General features: G+C 46.6%; 1 protein-coding gene across 1 annotated transcript in view; it reads left to right on the plus strand.

Moving 5' to 3' along the window:
- Window positions 1-8635: 8635 nt before the first annotated feature.
- Hspd1 (heat shock 60kDa protein 1 (chaperonin)) overlaps window positions 8636-8729 on the plus strand; it is a gene marked incomplete in the record, with an annotated part of 10696 nt that continues 10602 nt past the window's right edge. Inside the window, 1 exon segment of the mRNA XM_013512058.1 lies at window positions 8636-8729.

Below are 8729 nucleotides of genomic sequence, written 5' to 3' on the forward strand. Positions count from 1 at the left end.
GGGGTCACCTGGGCCCGGGCTGCGCGAGGGCCTTGGTTGCAGGAGGGCGGCGTCCGGCGCGCCCTTGGGGCGCGTGCAGCGGGCCGCGACCTCAGCAGCCGGCCCGGAAACGCGGACCGTGACCTCAGAGGCAGGGCCGTCGCAGCGCGGGAGGGGTCGGGGACCCCGGCCCTCGGGCTCGGGCGGGGCAGACTCGGAGCTGGGGGGCTTCGCGAGTCCGAAGAGGAGGGAGGGAGCGGCGGGAGCTCACTTTTCCCTTTTATGTTTTCCACTTTGTGTGGGTGCACGTTCGCGGTGCGTATGATCACATTCCTCGCGGGGCGTCGGGGCGTGCGCAGAGCTCAGCTTCATTCTCTCCCGCCCCTTCCCTGCCCTCCCTCCCTCGGTCCCCTCCTCTTCTGCAAAATCTCTACTTCCTATCGTCTTTCTTGCTCTTTATGTATACTCCGGGTTTCTCTATAAGAGAAGCCACGCGATATTTGAGCCTGTGTGTCTGACTTTCCCTTAACATTCCGGTTTCAAGATGTACCCATTTTCCTACAATTTAATCAAGTTTATCCTTCTTTAAGTGTTAAGTATTCTCCAAAAAAACCAGAGCTGGGCGTGATGGCGCACACCTGTAATCCGCACTCTTAGAAACTGAGGCAGGAGGATTGCTGCGAGGTGGAGGCCAGCCTGCGTACCGAGTTCAAGGCCCACCTGACCTGCACAGCAAAACCCTGTCCCAAAAAGGAAGAAAAAGGCATGACTGCTTGGGATTCCTGTGGGCTAGATATTTTGGGAATTATGGTACTTTAGATTTATAAAATACTTCTAAAACTTTAAGAGACTTCCATAAATATTAAACTTTATTCTTGCTTTCGTACTCTAGGGTAAAGAGAAAAAGCCCTCGTGCACATTTTCCATTACAAACGCAGAGATTTTCAGGAATTTGTTCAAAGAGCACCCAACTGAGTCAATGCCAGCCTGTACCTACTTCCGTTCTCCCTATTTCGTTGCCTGAAATATTCACATCACCTCCTTTACCTGAAACATTCACGCAGCCCCTCAATATATATGATCTTATTACTATGGGATTTCCAGGCCCTTGTGCACACTAGGCAAGAGCTCTACCACTAATCCACACAAGCCCTGGACTAAACTCTTTTTAAATTTTTCTTCCTGCAGCCAAGCATGGTGGCGCACGCCTGTAATCCCAGCCCTTGGGATGCTGAGGCAGGAGGATCGTTGCGAGTTCCAGGCCAGCCTGAGCTACAAAGTGAGTTCAAAACCATCCTGAACTGCATAGTGACACTCTCTCTCTCAAAAAGACAAAAAAAAAAAAAAAAAAAAAAAATTTCTTCTTCCCCACCCCCCAAAAATTAATCCTGGTTGTAACATTCCCGTGTGTGGAGATCATGAGCTGCACGGTGATGCAAGAATGAAAATGTGAAGGTTATGAAGTGGAAACATTGGAGCCCCGTGGAAAAAAGTCCTTCCCGTGAACAAGGCCATGGTTTCCATGAGAGGAAAACGTCAGCTGTCTAGATAAAGCGTCCAAGAACCCGAGGGCCCATTCCCTAGTCCCCAAAGATGAAAGCAGACAGGGCTGAAGAGGTCCCTAAACTGAGAGGACCCGGAGCTGAGTGAGGGCCAGTGACTTGGAAGTGGGCATGGAAGAGCCTGGCAGCAGGAAGTGGGTTTGCAGGGAGGGCTTCCTTTCTGAAGGCAGCCCTTCCAGAGCTGGGACTTAACTCTGCTGCCAGCACCCGCTCCAGGATAGTAAGGCCTGCTCCCACTCTTCTCTCCCTTTTCTAACAGCCTCTGGTCTTGTGGCCCCGCTCAGTGCCCATTTGTCCCCGTGATCAGGGAAGGGAAATCATCTGCAGCCAAGAGACAAGTTTCTAGCCTAAGCCCATGATTAGTCGGGGAGTTGTGGGAGGACTCAAATGTTGAAGGTGGTCTCTGAGGAGAGGCTTTCTTAAGGAGAAAACACCAAAGGAGGCTCCTTTTCCTGCCACTGGGCCTTGCCACGGCTAAGAGTGCAGCAACTAACCTGCTTTGAAGCAAGCCAGGCTGAGAGCCAGGCAAGGCAATGTGCAACACCTGGACTAGCCGCAAGGTGCCTAAGGTACGCGGAGGTGCAAAACATGTCACGGCTGGATGTGCGACCTCACAGCGAGAGGGGGGTGTGGGAAGTATGCTTGTGGGTGAACAAATCAGTGCCCACATGTGGTTTTTACATCTTCAAGTTACGTGAACATGATTGGCTCGCTATTAAAATTGTAATAGACGTAATTGTTTGGATTTATGAGTTCAAACTTCAAGACAACTCTGAGTACAAATGAGACACTGAGCTCTCAGGGTTTTCTCCAAGGGCAGGAACATTCCAGAATGGTATTCGATCAGATCAGTGATTGTAGTCACCAGCCAGACTCCAGATGACCCACAATGATAACTGTCTTCTGGTACTTACACTCTTAAGAGGTTATCTTCCACACTGAGTAGGCTAACCTGTAAAACCACCTCACTGTGGAAATGAGGTGTGTGACTACTTAGGTCATAAAAGACAATGCCACTTCAACCAGGTGTGGTAAACCGCTGTAATCCCAGCACTCTGAGAGGCTGAGGCATGAAGATTGCAAATTTAAGCCCATCCTGGGCAATTTAGCAAGACTCTGTCTTGAAAAATAAGCCAGGCATGGTAGTGAACACCTATAATCCCAGCAGTCAGGAGGCAAAGGCAGGATTACCAGGAGTTGGAGGCCAGCCTATCCTACATAGCAAGAGCTAGTCTCAAAGAAATGAAAAGCATAAAAAGCGCTGGGGGATGTAGCTCAGTGCAAAGGCCCTGTGTTCGATGGACCAGCAGTACAAAGTGATAGTAGTAATAACATTTCCTGCCTTACTCTTACATCACTTGCCTAAGTAAAAGCACCTTAGGAGGGGGTCTACACAGAAACTAAGACCGTCTGCAAAAGCAGGTCAACTTTCTTCACACTAATCTCTAAAATTATGCCTTTCGTTGTTCAGTGTTCTCCATATTCATCCTTGTGTCCCCACTGCTTAGAAAAATGCCTGGCAAGTTTTAAAAATCAGTTTAAAACACCTGGAATCCCAGCACTCAGGAGGCTCAGGCTCATACCCATGCGTGCATGCATGCACACACCCATTTTAATTTCAAAACAGGGTCTAAGTCCCTGAGTAGCGTAGGCTGGGCTCAAACTTGGCAGTCCTGTCTTGGTCTCCCAGACTGCTGCAATTTCAGGCATGCACCACCACCCCGGGGCTTTGATGCTCAACTGTACATCTTCAAGAACTAGGTTTAATCTCTAAGAGGGTAGAGGAGTTGGAGCCATTCCTCTGCCTTCAGGTGCTGAACCCAGAGCCCTGTATAAGCTAGGCAGATGCTTTCTACCCCGGCTGTACACCTCTAGTCCTTCCTGAGACTTTCAATAGGAAAACCTCCGGACACAGCCAAGATTAAAATATTTTTAAAAAACTTAAAATACCTGAAGAAACCACGACAGAACTTTAAAATACTGGAGAACTTTTCAGAGTCTGACGTAACACCCAGAGCCCAAAAAAGAAAACATCAATTCAAATACATCAAAGAGACTTCCTTCAAGTGCTGAACAACCAAAATCAAAGCCAAAATGAAACATCAGGGAAAAACTTACCAGAAAGAACAAGAACATTTGACGCAGAAGAGATGAGGAAACTTGCTCAAGGCCCTGTGGCTGGGAACCTGCCAAGTAAAGGAACCCAGTGCAAAGGCCAGGCCCGCGCCACTAATCTACAAGACAGAAGGGAAAACTTTCCAGCTTGATTCATCCTTGCGGTTACCTAGTATCCATTTTCAAGGCCCCATGCAAACTTGCTAAATCAGAATTTTGTTCTACACAAGTCCCGTTTCTTGCCTAGCAGAATTGCTTTTAAAAATTTGATGGCGAGATTATAAAACAGGACAAAAAACTTTGTGAGAAATTTAGGGCCTTGGCAGTGCAGAACTACATTTCAGACCAATGTGTTGTTTTTTTACCTTCTGCTCAACGGGAAAATGTTACAAAGGAAAAAGGTAAAGGTAAGATTCTAAAAAAAAAAATTTTTTTTTCTTCTTTGGTACTGGGAATCAAACTCAGGACCTTGCACTTGCCAGGTGGGCACTTGTGCCAGAGCTATATCCCTAGCCCCAGAAACCTTTTTAAAGAAAGGAAGAAAAAGTAAGATTCTAACTGGTAACAAACTGGTGCTCACAAGCTTCTGTACCCAGATCCGTTACCCAGCTGTGCTCAAGATAGTATGAATTGGATGTCTTGTCCAGATACTGCTGAGCTTCTAGGCACATCCCTGTTATCCAAATTTGACAAAAATAAAGCCTCAGCATACCAAAGACATGAATACACAGGAAAATGTGAACACACATGCTAAAAGTATGTGCTACTTGGGCTGGGGCGGGGGTCAGCTCAGTGGTAGAGAATCTACCTAGCATGTTTGAGGCTGAGCTTCACCCTAGTGCAAAGAAACAAAAACGGCAAACTTTACTCAGTAAATGGCCAAAAGTCAGACCATTATCATTATTCCAGGTCGTGTACCACCACATTTAGACTTCAATTATGGAAGACTGGAGGCGTAGCTAGTACAAGTGCTTGCTTAGCATGCTAGCCCTGGGTTCAATACCCAGCACTGCAGAATTGTATTTGGGACACAACCTTAATAAGACATCAGATTGCCAGGGATATAGCTCAGAGGCACAAGTAGCCTGCCTGGCAATTACAAGGTCCTGAGTTTGAGTCCTAATACCCCCACCCCCAAAGACATCAGATGAAGGGTAGGGTGTGATAGTACACAACTGTAATCCCAGCACTCAGGAGGATCATTGTGAGTTTGAGGCCAGCGTATAATACATGGTGAGACCCTATCTCAAGAAAGAGAGACCCTCCCAAAAAAAAACCCCACCAATTTGCAAGGAACTAAAACTAGAAAGGTATTAAGTACTTAGTATTAACAGACTCTTACGCTACAAAGAGCTGCTGGCAGAGACATTAGTTTGGGGGCTAGTGACCCTGGTGTAGGACCGAGTCTGAATGTTAACCCTTTTCCTGAGCTGCTATGCAGATCCAGCTCTCTGCCGGGCCATCCATTCCTGCTAAATAGTGTTTGTTTTACTAAATGCCAAACACTATTTGGTGGTACTCATGCCTCACAGGTGTGTTTATCCCTGAAGCTGAAAACTATGTGTTAAGTGTTTAGAAGTAAAAAGGTAACGGAAGCCGTAACAGACCCAAGTTTTACTCAGCATCTGGAAGTGACTGCCTGTGTCCAAACCCTGGCTTCGCTTCTTTCTGCTGAGCCGGGCAACCTTAGTTATTATTTAACCCCTCTGCGCTTCAGTTCCATCTGTGAGATTAGCTCCTAGCACAGTCCCTGAAAAGTCAGGCCAATCATTACCCACGAAGCACCTAGAAAATGCACCTGAAGGGTCATTACTGTTAGTGCCTGCCCTGAAAAATAGCCATTGTCTTCTGCCCTCAGTCCCGGCTTTTTGAGACAGGGTTTCACTGTACAGTTAGGGCTGTCCTTGAACTCACTTTGTAGCCCAGGCTGACCTCAAAACTCAGTGATCCTCCTGCCTCAGCCTCCCGAGTCCTGGGATTACAGGTATGTACCACCACAGCTGGCATGTCTTGCTTTGAATTTTTTGCCAGTATGTTGTAGTGCCAAAAGCTGGAAATGTTGGCTAGGCCAGTTGGTGTACATCTGTGATTCCAGTGCTCTGGGAGGCTGAGGCAGGAGAATCACAAGTTTGAAGCAGCCTGGAAAACTCAGCAAGACGCTGTCTCAAAACAAAAGAAATCAAGGGCTGGGGATGAAGCCCAGCTCAAAACCCAGCAACAGCACAGATTTTGTGCAGAAAGAAAATGTTCCTAAATACAGCACTTTAGAAACAAAAGAGCACTAGAGTTCAGGAATGAAAAACTGCATTCTGCTACAAGTTTGTTACATTTGAAGTGAAAATGTTGCTAACTTTACTTCCTTAAAACCCTAAGTCTAAGGTTTTGTATCAATACCAGTCATCTATACAATAAGGATATTTTTCAGTATGGAAATTCATTTATCCAGAAACTCTTCTTTCTAGAATTCTCTACAATTCAGATTAGCTGAAATACTGAGGGCTCTAAAGCTACCTTAAATTACTTAATAAAGATTAACCACTCATTTACATACTTTATTTGGAAGTGTTTATACCAGTACAGTAAAACTCAACTTTAGAGATAATGGATGTCATTAGTTTAGATATCATCAGTTTATTATAAAAGAGACATGGAAATTATTTACATGATGAAAGATTGCAGAACTTCAGTGGAATGGGCAGCGTTGTGATGCCAACTCAACAGTGATTTACTTCACTCTACATATTTTCCAAGAATGTCACCATCTCTAAATAAGAAATAGTCCTGCAAATAGAGAAACCATCAGTTAAGACAGGTAGTAGCAAACATTCAACTCTCTTTAGAATGAGTAAGTGTACATACCTTGTCGTCTAGAACTACTTTGGTGCCTCCATATTCTGGAAGAAGAACTTTATCTCCAACTTTCACACTAACTGGCTGGATCTCTCCACTCTTAATAAGGAAATTTATTAGCAAAAGCATTAGTACATCAATATGTAACTAACATAAATATATCATGTCACGACAATTGATGAAATATGATCACAACTCCAGTATGTTGAAAAGGCACTCATGGGCCTGATAGCTCAGTGGCGCAGGGCCTGCCTGGCAAGTGCAAGGCCCTGAGTTCAATTCCCAGTAACAAAAAATAAATAAATACATAAATAAAAAAGCAAAGGTATTCAGCGGCTACTTCATTATTAATTTGTACTGGAACTACCATTCTTTCCAACAAAAACATCACAAAATGCACCTTGAAATAACAAACATACTCTGGCTTAAACTAAAACCTGACTGCAGTGTAAAGAACAAAAAATTATATTGGAAAATTATCATTAGCTAACTAAAGCTAACTCTGTAAATGTTAGGTATTAACTTATGGACTCTGAAACAAAGCAATTTTTAAAACCATACATGAAATGGTCATCCCTGACCTCTTTCCACAAAAACTTAAGATCAATGCAGTTACCATATTTGACTAGAAAACACAAATACAAACAACATTCATTTATTGTGCATTTTGGCTGATGCTATTAAGGCCCAAGGCCTAAAAAAGGTATTTGGAGAAGACCAAAAGGACAGTTCCACCCACTGTCATAGGTACGTCGACGAAGGGGCCCCATAATTACACTGCTAGAGCCAAGTTCAGTGCGAAGAGACTAAACCAACAGTGTAGGGTCAATTATTACAAAACCCCGCCATTTTAAGCGTAATCCTCTGTCTATCCAAAAATTTAAAATCTGAGGAAAATGACAGATGACCAGTTACCGAAGGTAATTTTAAGACTGGAAATCCTCACAAGCAAGTTAACCTTACAACTATTTTCCTTTTTTTTTTTTTTTTTTACAACTGTTTTCCTTAAAGTGAAATTAAAAATTACCATTAAAAAGTGGCCACTTTTAATAACTCGCGATTTTTTTCTTCTACTTCACATACAAAAAATTCATCCCAGGACAGCCCCTCTTACGTACCTTTCCTTTGGAGCCCGACCCCACAGCCACCACGGTTGCCTGCAGTACTTTGCCTTGAGATTTTTCTGGAAGCATAATGCCTCCTTTGGTGACAGTTTCGGCTGCGCTCCTTTCAACCAACACTCGGTCAAACAGCGGGAGAAATTTCCGAAATGCCTGTCCTGCCTGTGGACAGAATGTTGAGGTGAGACCACACTCTGCAATTACATTTTAACACCCAGCGCCATACAACTATTATATATAACACTATTTTGCTTTCAGAATTAACAACGGAACTCAGATTACCCCTTCGGGGACGGCGTCTGCGTGTGCAGAGCAATTTCCATTCCCTATGTCTGTTACGTCGTTGCAACCAAACTACGTTTAAGGGCAGCCGCGGTTTACTCAAGGTCATATATCTTCCTCGAGATTTTGGCAATTTGCAGGAAACCCCGGGGCTGGATCTCTGCCCGGGGCTCCGCGTTCCCCAGCCCATGGCACCCCAAAGCCTGCAGACCAGCGGGACGCGCGCGACCGAGTCCGCGTGCGCACCGAGCCCGGGAGGAAGGAAGGGGCGGACCGGCCACGCTGCAGGGCACAGGGGTCCCGGCCACCGAGCAGCTCGCCCGAAAGTCCCCGGCATGCGCTGGCCCACCGTTAGGCCTGCGGGACTCACCATGGCTCCTGCCCCGCAACTCAGACTCTGCTATCGCGCCGCCTCCGCAAAGAGAAACCCGCACTCCAGCCCCGGGACACGCGAAAAGGCCGCGCCGCGCGCAGGCGCGCTCACTCCCGGCCGGCCACGCCCCCGGCCACGCCCCCACTGTCAGGCGTCAGGATTGGCTGCAGCCACGGGGGCGGGGACAGGTAGAGAGACGACCTCTTTCTAGGCTGTTCCAGGCCAGTCACCAGAGGTGAAAGAAGTACCCCTTCGTCCCCGCCCGGAAGTGACGTAACGTGACCCTTGAACCGCGGAGAGCGCGGGGTATCTGGAAAGTTCTGGAAACGAGCGAGGCCCCGGAACTAGCGTAAGGTGGCCGGAGAGCGCAGTGTCCACAGGCCGCACGCGGCGCGGCAGGAGGGGGCGGGGCTCGCGCACGGCGCAGGCAGATTGCCGGGCCGGGGG

Source organism: Chinchilla lanigera, unplaced genomic scaffold (assembly GCF_000276665.1).
Source record: "Chinchilla lanigera isolate Chin_1 unplaced genomic scaffold, ChiLan1.0 scaffold00002, whole genome shotgun sequence".
Taxonomy (NCBI): Eukaryota; Metazoa; Chordata; class Mammalia; order Rodentia; family Chinchillidae; genus Chinchilla; species Chinchilla lanigera.